The sequence below is a fragment of the Bufo bufo genome, chromosome 4 (assembly GCF_905171765.1).
Source record: "Bufo bufo chromosome 4, aBufBuf1.1, whole genome shotgun sequence".
NCBI lineage: Eukaryota > Metazoa > Chordata > Amphibia > Anura > Bufonidae > Bufo > Bufo bufo.
The window spans coordinates 349,691,679-349,708,911 of NC_053392.1; the positions used below are offsets into that span (position 1 = coordinate 349,691,679).

Genomic DNA, 17,233 nt, shown 5'->3' on the forward strand with positions numbered 1-17,233 from the left:
TTCAAGGAGCATTCCATTAAGTCTTAACCATCTGCATCAACAGGTTTCCTCTTACAAACTCAACCAACCACTCCTATTATCTTTCCACGGTTCTAGTCCAAGGGTCTTGTTTTTAATTTGCCTCCTAAGAAGTGTGCAGGCTTTCAAAAGTTTTCTAATACCAACTTCTTCACATGTGCAGGGCTCTTTTTAACTTTACACATTTACAAATGGTCCGTAAGACCAATAACCGCCCTATTATTTCATGTGCCAATTACTAAAACATAACGTTTAATGAATCCATTGTTAAAAGTATCCAAAGGAAAACAAAGTATTTAAAACTATCAGCTGTGTCACATGGTTTTCTTATGTATGTACCTTTTCCACTACTAAGTACCGCCAGCTATTTGAGCAGGGAGCCGCTATCTGTGCGCTGATTGACGGCTCACTGCTAGCTATTCGTGCGCTGTAGCGCTTCTCATCTCATTCTACTTACTCAGTGAATACCTATGTGCACATACTGTGTTAAAACTCTCAAACACTGCCCCCCGACATGTTTCACCAGTTACACTGGCGTCTTCAGGGAAATCGGGCAGAGTATATTTGAAAAGGGCGGAGATGACTATATGAACTCTCCGTTGATGACATCATTGGTATCGCTAGTGAATCACTAGTCTCAATATTGCCATGTGGGCTTTAGACTTCAGCTAGACGGGCTCCAATTTGACCTGGCACAGCCCATCCCCTCCTCTTTTTACCTGGCTGTGACGCTATGCACGCCTCCTATTGCTTCTATGCGCTGCTGCGCATGAGCGCGGACTTAGTCTTCATATCGCCAGCATATGTCCTCTGCGCATGTTAGAGGACTTAGTCTCTCATCACCATGGTTCGGCCGTTTTCTCTCCTCACATATTGTGAAACTTTGTCTCTTTTTCGTCTCCCAACGGTGTTCTTTGCGCATGCCCTAGTACTTAATTTCCTACTGGTCTCTTTTAGGGAGAAGAGGGATTACTTGGATCTATTTTCCTCTCTATTTATTATATTTAAGGTTTATTAATTATTTTAGCTACTAGATATTCCCTTATTCAATCATGGCATATTAATTCACTGAATAAATAAATAAATATAGTTATTATTATACAGGATTATGATTTCTTAATTATATAACATTATTTCATCATGTTAAAAAGCATTTGGCCGCATTTCTTCTTCATAGTATTCATTATATATGTTGCATCATGTTCATAAATTATTTGAATTTTTAGGATGATCATGTTTTCTTTCACCCTTGATTCTTAGATATAAATTAATCTCATTGTTGATACTGTCCTTCATTGATAGTCTTCTCAAATAAATTATTTGGACCTTCTCACAGTGATTCTTGCAGCCTATCTTTCTTATATTACCTCTATTTTACATGATTCATGGACTCGTGGAGAAGGTGAGTGTGGCACTCTGCGCTTTGATTGGACAGTGCTACAGTCAGGGAGAAGGAACGCCCATTGAGAAAAGGGGCAGTCTCCGCCCCCAATGCTCCAATGCTAGCAATTAGCATACAGAGCTGGAGAATATACTGGGGGCCACAGCAGGCGTACAGAGCAGTGCCCAGGAATAATAGTAAGTTAAGTGAGATCCCTGGGCACCGCTCTACATATCCTGATAGTTTACAATGTTTGGACCCATGAAAGGTCCTCTACTATCATTGGTGGCGCAGTGCGCCCGCCCCTCCTCCTCCCGTCTCTCTTCTTATTGGAAGCGGCGGCGGCACAGGGGGGAGGGGTGAAGTGACTCCTTCTCCCCTGTGCCCCTGTGCTGCTGAGGGAACATGAGCGCGCTGACAGCAGCGCGCTCATGTTCTGTGATGCTAGGCTGCGCAGTAGGGCAGCCTAGTATCGATAAATGTCAAATCCTGGTATTGTATCGATACCGGGACAAAAGTATCGATTGAGTATCGATATTTAGATACCCGCAACAACCCTAGATGAGACTAAGTCCTCTGACATGCGCAGAGGACATATGCTGGCGATATGAAGACTAAGTCCACGCTCATGCGCAGCAGCGCATAGAAGCAATAGGAGGTGTGCATAGCGTCACAGCCAGGTAAAAAGAGGAGGGGATAGGCTGTGCCAGGTCAAATTGGAGCCCGTCTAGCTGAAGTCAAATGCCTACATGGCAATATTGAGACTAGTGATTCACTAGCGATACCAATGATGTCATCAGCGGAGGGTTCATATAGCCATCCCCGCCCCTTTCAAATATACTCTGCCCGATTCCTCTGAAGACGACAGTGTAACTGGTGAAACATGTCGGGGGGCAGTGTTTGAGAGTTTTAAAACAGTATGTGCCCATAGGTATTCACTGAGTAAGTAGAATGAGATGAGAAGCGCTACAGCGCACGAATAGCTAGCAGTGAGCCGTCAATCACCGCGCAGATAGCGGCTCCCTGCTCAAATAGCTGGCGGTACTGAGTAGTGGAAAAGGTACATACATAAGAGATAAAGAGATATATAAAAACCATGTGACACAGCTGATAGTTTTCAATACTTTTTGTTTTCCTTTGGATACTTTTAACAATGGATTCATTAAACGTTATGTTTTAGTAATTGGCACATGAAATAATAGGGCGGTTATTGGTCTTATGGACCATTTGTAAATATATAAAGGCTTACAAAAGAGACCTAAGCTCAGGGTGGCACTGGCTCTCATTGAAGATATCCAGCGGTGTACTATGGAGACCTATTTTCAAGTGATGTTCCATGGGAAAAAACTAGGCAGATTAGCTCATGTCAGCCAAACCAGTGACTCCTCCAAGAGGAACAGCAAACTATCTGTAGATAGCTTCAGGATTCTTTTCCCATGAAGGGCGCAGCGCCACACCCTCTTCAGTCACTTAACCGGCAGGGGCGCTGAGACACACACTTTTCTTTTAATAATGGCCTAGATAAATCGATTTAGCAGTCAAGGATAACCCAATCAAAGGACTAGACAAAAATTCCTATGTGAATTGTGTGCTTGAATACTGGGATAGTTCACCTGCAGCAATCTAGAAAGATGCATTTCTTAAAGGGGTTGTCTGGTTTAGAAAAACTATTTTCAAACAAGGTCATCCTGCGTACATTATATGGACGGTCAACTGATTTCAATGGATACCATCTAAAATCTTCATTCCCTCTTTGGTGGTGCTACAAGGGAACTTAAAACATACAACTCAACCAGTGCAAACTGAGACAGAATTCTGCCACATTTAGTTTAGTAAATCTCCCCTACGGTGTTCAGCTTTCTGGAAATCAAAAAAGGATTGACCAAAGGAAACAACCCCTTTAAGCTCAGGATCGGTAAGTGGTGATTCTGAGAAGCTATTTCATAGAGGAATTACATGAAACAAACCAGACAGCAATCTGAACGCATTTGCAATTACCTCCTCTACAAACTTTCAGCAGGAAACATATCACACACCTTTCCAGTGACATCAAAGTCCTTACTAACATCTTCTGGTCCTTTACACGAGTCAGTACTAAGGGAAAGAACCATTCATTTCAGATTGTTGCCAACTTGTTTTACATGCAGCAACCATCTCTTCTGTATGAGGATAAATGATCACTGCCACAATCATTTGTCCCCACAAAGACTCACTGCTTGCCAATGGCACATCTGTGTTACAACAGGGCGATGTGCTGCCCCCAAATAATTTTAGGACCTGTGTGATAGATGCAATCAACTGATGAAAGAACATGTTCCTGCTAATCAGTGGCATCTTTACACAGTACAATTATTGGGAATGTGCATTCCTATGAACATTTGTCCATAATAATCGTCTTGGTCCTTGGTCCATGTAAAAGAGCCTTTAATAGGCTCAGCTCTCTCTGCACTTTGATAGACATGACCAGGCGTGATTACTTTTTTACTGCTGGGTCTTGTCAAAGAGGAGAGGGCGTGGCAGTTGCAGAGAGGGCAGAGCCTCAAGGTGTAACGACAACGCCCCCGTTGCTCCTAGAGGCTCTTCTGCATATACTAAAACTTCATTTTTCTCAGCAGTGCGGGCACATATATATGAACATGGGACCAACACAGATGCCTTCAGCTGCCAAGCGCACATGTAACAGGTTTTATAGCTACAAATCTGCTGACAGATGCCCTTTAATTAAGAACAATTTCTAGAATATACTTTGGACAATAGACAGAAATGGCAGTTTCTACCACTACCTCCACCACTTTGTAGAGCTTGAGTGGTCACAGAGTCTCAAATGTAGAGCCACTATATAGTCCTATACTTTAACAAAAGTATTGGGACACCTATAGATCAAACCCACAGGAACGTTTATGACATCCCATTTTAAATCAATAGACATTCATATGAAGTTGGTCTCAAACAGCATCCACTCTTCTGAGAAGCGTTTGTACAACATTTTGGAGTGCGTCTGTGGGAATGTTTATCCATTCATCCAGAAGAACATTTGTGAGGTCAGACACTGATGTTTTAGACAAGAGGTCCTGGCTCACAATCTCCATTCTAGCTCATCCCAAAGGTGTCTGATGGTGTTGAGGTCAGGACTCTATGTGGGTCAGTCATGCTCTTCCAAACCAAACTCACCCAACCAAGCCATTACGTATCTTGCTTTATGCACTGGGGCTAGCCATGCTGGAACAGAAAAAGGCATTCTTCCCCAAAGTGTTCCAACAAAGTTGGATGCATACAATTCTCCAAAATGTCTTGGTATGCCTGGAAAACAATCCCACAGCATTAGGCCTCATGCACACAACCGTTCAGTTTTTTGCGGTCCGCAAAAAAACAGAAGCCGCCCGTGTGCATTCCGCAATTTGCGGAACGGAAGGCCCATTGTAGAAATGCCTATTCTTGTCCGCAAAACGGACAAGAATAGGACATGCTATATTTTTTTTGCGGGGCCACAGAACGGAGCAAAGGATGCGGACAGCACACGGAGTGCTGTCCGCATCTTTTGCAGCCCCATTGAAGTGAATGGGTCCACACCCGAGCTGCAAAAAGTGCGGCTCGGATGCGGACCCGAAAAACAGTCGTGTGCATGAGGCCTTATTCCCCTTCCACCAAACTTTTCAGTTGGCATAATGCAGCCAGGCAGGTAACATTCTCCTGGCATTCACCACGCCCAGTCATCCCATCAGACTGCCAGATAGAAAACCGTGATTTGTCACTCCAAAGTACATTTTCCACTGCCCCAGAGTCCAGTGGCGGGGTGCTTTATAACACTCCCCCTACTGCCTGGCATTGTGCCTTCTGATGTAAGGCTTGCATGCAGCTACTTGGTGATGGAAACCCATGCCATGAAGCTCCCGGCACATAGTTTTTGTGCTAATGTTAAAGCAGGAGGAAGTTTGGAACTCTGCAGTTACTAAATCAGAAGAGCGTTGAAGACTTATGCATAACTCACGGTTGATGGTGGAACACCTAGAAGGGTAGACATTTCACAAACTGACTTGTTACAGGACCATGCTGGAATTCAGTGAGCTCTATAGAACATTCTTTCATAAATGTTTGTAAAGACAGACTGCATGGTTAGGTGCTGGATTTTATACACCTGTGGCAATGGGACTGAATGCATCCCAATGCTTTCCTCCACAAACTGTATATTCCTATTGGAGATGTTCACTTGCTAAGCTGAGGAATATGCTCTCTATATCTGGTATTTTGAGAAGATCACAATTTGATAGCGTCTGCTGGTTGGAAAATCTCTGTTGTGCCAAGTTCCATGTAAACAGGGCTTGTGAGAACATACATTACTGGCTGATGCCATCATGTTTCTACTGCTGGGAACAGACACTGTCCCTGGTCTCCAAGACAGTTATATGCAGGAGCACAAGTGAAACTAGAGGCTGAAAAAAGACTAGCTATGCGGACGTCACGCAATACTCCCCAGTCATTCAATATGAACCTAAGTTTACAGGGGAAGGTGAAAGATATGTCCTAAAATATGTCTAACCACTATTGGCCAAGCAGTATTTTTTGTTTTCACTGACAAGGATCCACACTGTTTTTGGCACTAAATACATAGTAACCTCATGCAGCCATACTATAGGCGTGTGGCTGCAGAATATCTGGAATAGCAGTACAACAATTAAAGGGGTATTCCGGTTCTTAGAAGCTAAACTCTATCCACAGGATAGGGGATAACTATCTATCACAAGAACGGGGGCCCTGTACCGCCCCCCCCCCCCCCTCTGAAATATGAACAGAGATGCCAGTCACACATGCGTGCGGCCACTCTTCCATTTCTAAGGGCGTTCTGAGTACAGCGCTCACCTACCTCCAGAATTCCCATAGAAAATAATGCATACCCAAATGGCTGCTCCGTTTATTTCAGTGGGGCTGCCACACTTCTCATGATTGATGGGGGTCCCAGCGGTAGGTCCTCCACTGATCATTGTGACATCCGAGACATTGTGAAAATGGAGATGAATTTATAAATAAAAGACTTTGAATGCTGCGGATATTTACATTTTTTTTTAAAGGGGTACTCCTACCTTAGACATTTATGACATGTCCACAAAGTCAGATGTCAGCACAGTCTCTAACTCCTGGGATGTGTCCAGCCATGGTAATCATTACAAGGGCATTCATCTCTAGAACAAGGGTCCTCCGGCCCTTCATCTCACCTGGTGAGGTGGCAACTGGACATCACATCCAGGAAGAGAATGAATGGGGAGGCGGCTCACCTCCGCGCAGTACATTATAACCCCACATGAAGGTTACTTCACTTTCACACTAGTTCTAGAAATCCGGCAGGCTGATCCGCCAATCTAGCCTAACTCCTGTACAACTGGGACTCCCGGTGGATACGAACATAGATCATCACCACAGAACCTTATCCAGTTCATTAGAACCATGGTGGATTCCGGTGCTCAGAGTATAAAGGTGATTTCACACGACTGCGGGACGCCCATGCTTGTGTTGCAGACCGCAAACCGCTGATCCGCTAAACACGGGCACCGGCAGTGTGCACCCCGCATCGAGGTGCGGACCGATTTACTTCAATGGCTCCGCGATCCACAAGATGCGGCGAAAGATAGGACATGTTCTATCTTTGTGTGAGTGCACCCTTAGGCTGGGTAACACGTTCAGGTTATTGATGAGGATTGATGATGCTTTTGAAGCCAAAAGGCAAGAATGGATCATAAACTGGATCAAAAAACCTGAACATGTAGACCAGTGATGGCCTTACCTCTGGCACTCCAGCTGTGGTGAAACTAGGACTCCTAGCATGTTCCATTCATTTCTGTGACGTTCTGGGAACAGCCAAGCAAGTGTGCATTTTGGGAGTTGTAGTTTTACAACAACTGGAGTGCCGGAGGTTAGCCATCACAGATGTAGACCAACCCTACAGAACATAATATGAGGCTATGAGAAACTGGCCTTACTTGTACAATAGCAACATAACCATGAAAAATGTCAGGTATTCCACTGAATCTGGGTTTTTGTGGGAATCGGTCTATATCCTCCCATCCCTCTCTATAGGATGATGTTCCTCTGCAGCTTTCTGGCTTGAGCATAGCTGTAGTGCCCGGCACTTGAACCTGGTCCTATCAGAAAGCCTGCTTCTATGTACAAGTGGTCATATTATCAGCCCATTACCTCAATCACATCCTCCGCACAGAAATATCATTATTAAGGGTATTTTCAGATTTGTGGGTGGAAAATCTACAGTGTATATAACATTTACAGCAAAGTGAATGGGGTCTTAAATCTCATCCACATCAGTGGTGTTCTGGGCATAGCCTAACATTGCAACAGATGTCAACCATGCAGTTCCTGGGCTGGCCAGAAAGTGTTCAATTTAAAGGGTTTCTATAGATCACTACAGATACTGGTCAGATCACATAGCTATTCGGGCAATAATGTAGAACAGTATACCTGTGGTAGCTAACCGCTATCCCTAGCTGGAAGTTTGGCAGAAACTATGTAGTCAATGGGGGTCATTTATCAAAGGTTGGCACAGGCCTCATCATAAATTAGGCGCACCTCTGGCAGTCCATGAGAGAGAAAAAAGTGAATAGAAAGGTTTAAATAACTATTGAATGGATGGTTGCATGGACTGTCAGCATGGCATCATGTCTTGGCGAGTGCTGTGTAGGCATGCTGTCATGCTGACAGTCCATATGACAATATTGTGAATACTTAAATGGTCACTAACATTTTATGCAATTTTGCATAAATTAATAGTACAGGAGACCACAAGAAACTTTGCAATATATCTTATCTGTTGCTCTGTTCCGTGGCCCTGCAGAAAAAAAAAATATATATATAGAACATGTCCCATTCTTGTCCGTTTTGCAGACAAGAATAGGCAATTCTATAATGGTCCGCCCGTTCCATAACTGTGGAACGTTTTTAGTTCCATTCAATCAGTATTTCTGGAGTGTGGGAGCAAACCAGAGTACCTTGAGGAAACTCACAGAAACACGGGGAGAACATACAAACTCCATGCAGATGTTGTCCTTGGTCGGATTGGAACCTAGGACTCTAGTTCTAACCACTGAGCCACCATGCTGTGCAATCAGGGATGTACTGCCGATAATCAATAGAACTGAATGAGGCAGGAAGGACTGCGGTACCATTGGAGCAAACGAGCGTTGATGGATGTTTATCTTCAGTGCTCGTCCTGCATTGTAATAGGCCCCATACTTATAGCATGCTCCCTTTTATCAAAAGAAACACCTAATTACTTTGCTATTATAGCTAACACCATGTTCGGAAAAGGTCACACGATTAAAGAAATATTCCCTTCATCCGTCAGACTGCAACAAGAGCAGAAATGCTTTTATCATCCCCGAAGATAAACCAAAGCAGCATTCTGCCTCTCAAGCCAACTGTGACCTTCAGTGTCCATGGAGCTGGCTATCTCCTCTCAGTTATCTCTGCTTGTCTCAAAGCCTTCCTAATCTTTATTTTCTTGGAAGAGCTCTCCGCACATGGAAGGCACAAACGCCTCGTTCTGCTTGGCGTGTGAAGTGATTGTTTTCATTCCTGATCAGTGCCTGCTTGTTAGCTGGCTTTACACGCAGCAATCCACTCTGCATGGGGACGAATGATCGTTACTACGATCGTTCATCCCCTAACAGATTCATTGTTCGTCCGCAGCACATCCCTGTTTACAGTTACGTCAGGGCTCGACAAATCCCAGGCGCCAGGTCGCCATGGCGACCAGGAATTTAGTCCTGGCGCTTGGGTATTTGTCAGCCCGTTTTCAAAGGTGCCCGGGCGATGGGTGAGGAGCTGCCGTTCTGTCCGGAGGCAGCACCGTTTGAAACAGCTCATCCAGTCAGTGAGGCACAGCACACAGAGAGCGAGACGCTGGCAGCAGGGAGGGGAGGGGCTCGGGAGGAGTGTAATCTGATCCTAGAGTGGAAGCTGCTTCTGCCAGCCCCTCCCCTCCCCGCCCACCAACCAATCAGAGCTGAGGCAAGGCAAGCACTAGCAGCTCCAAGTCACACAAGTAAGTACAGGGAGTCTAAGTAAGAAAGAATCGAATGAGTCACAGGTTAAAAGAATCTAAAGATCCGACTTGGTTAGTGACTCATTCGATTCTTTGAGTTAAAAGAACAGGTTACACTGAGGCTGTGCTGATGCTTTTGCAGCAGTGATAAGACAGTGACAGGACACAGTTTAGATTACAGTGTGAATTAACCCTTTAGGATCAAATTGGCTTCTCAAGGAGATCTATATGTTAAAGGCATCCCTTCTCCTGTCTCATTCAGTAGCTATAGAACTAAGGCTACTTTCACACTTGTGGCAGGATGGATCTGGCAGGCGGTTCACCCTGTCAGATCCGTCCTTCCGCTGTTTCGCCGGACCGCAGCTCTGACCCCATTGACTATAATGGGGGCAGAGCTCTGGCGCAGCACGGCAGTGCATGGTAAAAGTACTGCATGTCCAACTTTTTAGTCCGGCGGCCTCTCACCGCGAACTGCCATGCTGCGCCGGAGCTCCACCCCCGTCCCCATTATAGTCAATAGGGTCTGGGGACAGAGCGGCGGTATATGTAACATGGTATACAGCATTATTGGGGGGGCTCTATGGAGAAGTGGGGGGGAAGCACTATGGGGGCACCTACTGGGGGCTTTATGACACGGCTCCGCCTGGCTCCTAACTTTTTTAGCTGGCTCCTAGATTCCAAGGAAATTTGTCAAGCCCTGAGTTACGTACATTTCAGCGTGCAACTGAGCATCTGTCAGTGATGGAAACCCGCTGACTTGGAAGGAATTGTCTGATTTGCAGTCCATAAGGGACTGCAAAAAGTGCCCATCACGCTTGGAACATACATGCATTACAAGGGCAGCCACTTGATGTTAATGCAATATTTCATATTCTGGCCATCCACATAATGGAAAATAAAATGTGATTCACCAGACAAAGCCAACTTCTTCCATTGCCCCATAGTCCAGTTCTGATGCGCTCATGCCCACCGTGGGCATTTGTGGCAGTGGACAAGGGTCTGCACGGGCATTCTGACCAGTCTGTGACCTTTCTATCATCATCAGTATTAAAGTCTATGGACATCTTCGGGGCAATTTTTTTACGAGCTGAAATTTACTTTACAGTTTTTGTGATATATGTGGTTAAAATCAGTCTATTTGCAGACTGTCCCTCCTGAGTTCCCTGGAGCCTTATCTCTGATCTCCTGACCTCATAAACATTTATTTAAGCCTAAAGCTATAATGACCCTTGCCCACTGCTGAAAATGCCTCACCACTGTATACCAGAAACACTCCACAAGACCTTTTTAGAGATCCTGTGACCCAGTCATGCATAAATGCCAAAAACATGCCATCACGAATGATAACTACAGCAGAGTACAGATTTACAGCGGAGTAAAGCATTTTCCAAATGATAATCTGATGAAGTGGTTTTACTTTACAGCTGGAGCACTGACTAAATGCACAGAAACAAGCCTTGAATATGAACACTAACATATCTAGGAGGAGACCAAGATATCTCCTTTAAAGGACATGTCAGGAGCACTTAGGACACTTTTCGAAGTAAAAATGTAGCAACCCCCAGAGAATAAATGCCACAACCGCTTGGTCAACAGAGATTTACACTTTGTTACTTCAGTGTTTTTCTACAATCATGAGACAATGGGTACATGCAAGCAGTTCCTAATCAACATCATATATAAAAGAAAATGCATTGTGATAGTTACATGCTAGATATATATATATATATATATATATATATATATATATATATATATCATAATACTTGTACTGTATGAAGTTTGCAGATCTATATGTGCATTTCATGGTACAGTACTACATCCATATATAAATATTAAAGAGGACCTTTCACCGATCCTGACATTGTGAACTAAGTATCATGACATATACAGCGGCGCCCGGGGATCTCACTGCACTTACTATTATCCCTGGGCGCCGCTCCGTTCTCCTGCTATGTCCTCCGGTATGTTCGGGGACTTGGTTATAGTAGGCGGAGTCTGCGCTTGTTCTGCTGGGCATCTCCTTCTCCTAGGCTGTAGCGCTGGCCAATCGCAGCACTCAGCTCATAGCCTGGGAGAAAAAAACCTCCCAGGCTGTGAGCTCTGCTCTGCGATTGGCCAGCGCTACAGCCTAGGAGAAGGAGACGCCCAGCAGAACAAGCGCAGACTCCGCCTACTATAACAAAGTCCCCGAACATACCGGAGGACATAACGGGAGAACGGAGCGGCGCCCAGGGATAATAGTAAGTGCAGTGAGATCCCTGGGCGCCGCTGTATATGTCATGATACTTAGTTCACAATGTCAGGAAGGTCCTCTTTAAACACTAAAGAACATACAAATGAAGAAAAAAAAATTCTATCAGGACAGATAATCTACCTATTGTTCTCTATTCCAAACGGAGTAAAAATTTGGTAAATGCTTTAGGTGTAATCTGGAGAAGAGTGAATCGATTCTAAGAAATAGATTTGTCTCATTGGTAGGACTTCACCTGGGGGGAGGGCTGTCCCTGTAAGTGAAGAAGTGTCCACCCGACGCCAGATTGACAGGGCTGAACATTTAGCACAGTCCTGACAATTCTCTGCCTCTGCTCCAATTAGTCGACCAGGGGAGGTGCAGGGCTGCTATACTTTCGAGTTGGGATGCCTGTGCAGTCGCTGCCCCGAAACAAAACTTTTGCCTTTATTCCTCTAATTGGAGCAGTGGCAGGGGCAGGATATTGTCAGGGCTACGCTAAATGATCAGCCCCGTCAATCTAACGGCAGGTTGGCACTTCTTCACCTGCAGGGACAGCCCGCCCACACACAGGTGAAGTCCTGCCAATGAGAAATCAATTTTTCTGAATCATATAGCTCATCTCTAGTGTAATCTTTCTTTTCTAACTATACTGTTTGGCTCTGTGTGTGTATGTTCAGGGCATGCAGTGGGGTCATATGCTGACCTTATCTATAAAGAACTAAAGATCATCAGCCATCTTTCCCGATTTCTCCATACACATGCACACTTGGCCGAGCATACATGTATCTGAATGGGAAGAGGAGAGAGAGCCACTGCCAAAGACAGTGAGAACAATGGATTGGACAGGCTAAATTCCAGCTACCTGACCCCTAATTCCTCCCGACATCTACTGTGGGGGAACGTCAGGAGGTCCCCATACACATTCCTTGCAAGTCAGGGATTTGCGCAAGGTCATTGTAGTATTCAGTTACACTAGTAACAGAGAAATGCTGTTAATAAGCTTTCACCATTGTAGTAAGGCTCCATGCACATGGCAGGTGCAAGCCCTATGTGGCACACACAAGGTGCCTACAGCACCATATTCCGGAATTTAGGTCCTTTAATTACTTCTGTACATAGCCTCTATGAGCCACTGATTTTTTTTCCCCCTAGAGGCAAGGCTTCTAGGGGAGAATAACTCTATAATACAGAATGCAATGGAACATGCCATGGTTATAACTTGTAAAGGCACCAGGAACACCAGCAAAGAATAAAAGAACAAGACGTAATAAATATAACAATTTGTCATCTGTACTACCATTACCTGCATTTATCAGAAATGTCAGAAGCAGAAAGACAAGAATCCCCTTTCATTGGAGCTATTATTTACCCACTGACCTTGAAAAGACCTTCATCTTCTGTACCCAGGCGCTTCATCACACAGAGGGAAGGTGCGGACAGACACAACCGAAAATATTTATAGTGTCATGCCTATCCTCAAGGGGCCGCACACTCATGAGCGACATGTGCCTAAATATACAGGGCTCATGGATGCTGCAGGATGCGTCCTCGTGAGTTTTCTGAATGTTGTGTACCCATGGAGATACATACAGCACTTCAAGAAATGGGGGGGGGGTCTCAAGCAAGATATAGGTATAAAAACACCTGCGTAGTAAATGCTATTAGGGATGGAAACGCAACAAAACTTTAGACTGTTAACTTCTCAGAAAAGCTTAGGGTATGACCACAAGGTACGGCCCTGCTGTGGTCATCAGTGTCTGATCGGTGGGGCTCGGACATCTGGGACCCCTGATCAGCTGTTTGAGAAGGTACCCGTGCCCCTGTGAGCGCTGCAGCCTTCTGCCTGCTCACTAACCACAGCGCCGTACATTGTATAGTGGCTTTGCTTGGTATTGCAGCTCAGCCCCATTCAATTCAATGGGGCTGAGCTGCTCCTAGGCCACGTGACAATGAATATGACGTCACATGACCTAAGAAAAAATCTGAGACACAACGCTACTGCAAGCACCCCTGCTTTCTCAAACAGCTGATCAGAGGGGGTCAATGGTGATGAACCCCCACCGATCAAATACTGAGGACCTGTCCTGTCCTGCGGTCATCAGTAATAAAGTATCGAAAAACCCCTTTAATTGGCGGAGTGGCACGCTCAATACTGTGCAGCCATTAAGAATACAGACCTACTGAGCAGTGCAGTGTCATTAGTTTAGAACAGGCAGCCGCAGACCGTATGACCGCAATGAGTGGTACGTAATGAATAGAGGAAACGCAACAGCCACGGCCTCTATTAAATCATGTTATTGCTGGGTATGCTCAGGCATAGCAGAGCTCTGTCAGTGAAAAGTATCACTCAGGGGTTGTTTTTCCCCCTGAAACTGGGGCTCCTATGGACAAAACTGAAAAAGAAACACCATATTTCTCTAAATGACATATTATTAAACTGCTCTATGTCACAAAAACACTGGAAACAATATTTTGGTGGCCCAGATCCGGCAAGGTTCAGCCTGCCGGATCTCTCTGCATTGCAGTATTGCCAGAAGCTTGTAATTCTCCCTCCAGCCCCATTAACTATAATAGGGACCGGCGGAGATCCTGCTGCACCCCAGCAAATACGCAGAGGATCGGCCGGACGAAAAAACGCTGCGCACAGCAGTTTTCTTCTGGCTGAATTTCAGCATATTTGCCAGAATGCAGCTGGTTCTCCAATGGTCCCCATAGGGTCCGTTCAGACGTCCGTAAGTGTTCTGCGGTCCGACCACAAAACACTGACCCCGCACATCGCCGGCACTTAATAGAGGATTCCTATTCTTGTCCGCAGCTGCGGACAAGAATAGGACATGCTCTATTTTTTTGGGGAGCCGCGGACCGGAAATGCATGGGTCCGCACCCATTCCGCATAACTGCGGAACGGATCCGGACCCATTCTACGGATGTCTGAATCTTAATGGTACTGGACGGAGAAATGCAGAGCGATCCGTCAGGCTGTATCCTGCCAGAATAGCCTGCAGCATCTCTAGGACTAGTCTGAAACTAGCCCAACTGCAAAACCCATCCAGATGAATGAGTCAATTGTGGAAAACAAATCTGGCCTCCTTTAGGACGTACTTATGCGCAGCTATTTGCCAAAAGTGCTACATTGCCCTGAAATCCATGGGTCCAATGCTGAAGGCCATTTCCTCCATGAAGAAGTAGCGTTAGTTATTAAAGTAAATTAAGTACGAAGTATTAGACCAACAAACTCCTGCAATATACTAAAATGTAAAAAAGTACAAGAAAAGCATTATAACTGTGAGGAACCACGGTATGACCTCATGCGCTTGCTAGGGTAACAGGGCGCTAACGATCAGCACATGGCATCGTATGCCAGTGATCATACTACTAATGGCAGCGACTTGCCGGCATGAGCCGTCTCATCAGATTTTGTTTAATGTAGTGGCATTAATGAATTTTCCTTTTTAGGGAAGGTATGAACAGGAAACCTCCAGCTGACATTACACTGTGATATAGCTGTAAAACCTACACAAATCTTTCACTGGAGACTCCTGTGTAAATTCTGCTGTGCAAGACTAAAGGAGGAGGGGGAAAAAGTGCTGCGTGTAGGGACCATAGTCATGAACCAGAATCCAACCAAATGTGAACTAGCTGGATAAATGGACGGACGTGATAGAGATTACTGACGTACCGAATGGTGACAACTTTTCCTGTAAATCTTCCCCATTGCACATTTTCAGCTCAGATGATCTTGGCACCAGGGGGGCACCTGCATGGGGTTTATATACTTTCCCAAGGAGTCTCCAGATACTCTAATTTCCTCCTAAACTTCAAAAACAAAATGACTCATTTCTTATAAAAATGGCCCTATAGTCTATGGTGGAGACTTATAAAGGGAATTATTAAAAGGTGTTGTCCCATGACAACAACATGTCCCATATCTACAGGGTAGGGCCTATGGGTTTAATTGACCGCTGGTGCCCCAGCTAATCACGTTCCGTCATTTGAATGGAGAGGCAGACATGCATGTCCACCACTCAATTCAACTCTATAAGACTGCCAAAGATAGCTGGCACAAGCTCTTAGCTCTGGCACAAGCTCTTAGCTCTGGCACCCTAACAAAGGTGTGTCTGCCACTCCATTTAAACGAGGGTACACAGACCCATATTCTAGGGATCAGGAGGGGGGCAATAGCGAACCCCCACAGATCAGACACATATTCCATATCCTATGGGTGATAAGAATATGTTTTTGTCATGGGAAAACTGCTTTAAAGTCTGCATTGCCGTAATTTGCGCCAAATTTATCAAATGTTGCATGATATTTGACAAATTTGGTGCACCTTTAGTCTAAGGCCTCTTTAACATGTCAGTGAATCACGGACAGAACACATAACCATTGACTTGAAAGGGGTTGCCCCACGATAAATATCTACAGTTATTCAATAAAATGTATCTGTATAGCGCCACTGAGAAGGCCGCACATGCTCATTCTTCAGCTGCCTCCTGAGCAGTGATGGGGAGAGCATGGACACGCCTCCTGAGCAGTGATAGGGAGAGCATGGACACGCCTCCTGAGCAGTGATAGGGAGAGCATGGACACGCCTCCTGAGCAGTGATAGGGAGAGCATGGACACGCCTTCTGAGCTGTGATGGGGAGAGCTGAGACACGCCCCCTTAGCTGCAGCAGAAAGGACACCCCCCTTGAGCTGTAAGCTTGATATAAATCTAGCAGAGCAATGAATGGATTACAGATCTCTCACACCCATTATAGTCTATGGGTCCATGAAAATCATGTTTGATCTGTGGTTTTCATGGATCATTGCTAGGAGATGCTCTGGAATCCAGTTTTCAGCTGAGCAGTGTCGGTGGAATACAGATGGCACCCAGAGTACTAAGAGCTAATGCACACGACTGTATGCATTTTGTGGTCCGCAAATTTTTTTGCGGACCTATTGAAATGAATGGTTCCACATATGGTCCCAAAAAAAAACAAAAACTGAACAGACACAGAAATAAAATACGTTCGTGTGCATGAGCTCTAAGGATAATTTCATACTCCAGCAGGCTGTCCTGGCAGAGAACAGTCTGCCAGCATTCTTCAGATCCAGCACAACTGGGGAGTGTTGCGTGTCAGCCAGACCCCATAGACTATAACGGGATCCGGCGGGGATCTGGCAGCTTCCCAGCATAAATGTCGGTATTTGGCAGGACACAAATCGTTGCACGCAATAGTTTTTGTCCAGGTGAATTCCGGCAGCGGGGAGCAGCCATATCCCGACCAAATCCCATTATAGCCAATGAGGTCCGCCAGTGTGTGGCAATATCCAGCTATGCTGAACCCAGAGGACTCCGGGAGTCTGCTCTCTGCCAGAACAGCCTTGTCTGATCAGCTTTGCCGGAAGTATGAAACTAACCGAACCACGCTCACTTTTCAAAACTGGAGTGTTGTAAAAATGAAAAATGTAAGCTAAGCAAAAATAAATAAATAATAAAATGCGCAAAGCCCTATTTTTCAAACATTTTAAAGAAGGGCGCACAGGGCTTCATAAATCCCATCCCCC

General features: G+C 45.1%; 1 protein-coding gene across 4 annotated transcripts in view; it reads right to left on the minus strand.

Moving 5' to 3' along the window:
• CEP85L (centrosomal protein 85 like) overlaps positions 1-17,233 on the minus strand; it is a 165,462-nt gene that overhangs the window by 36,761 nt on the left and 111,468 nt on the right. The gene's annotated exons all lie outside the window — the stretch shown is intronic.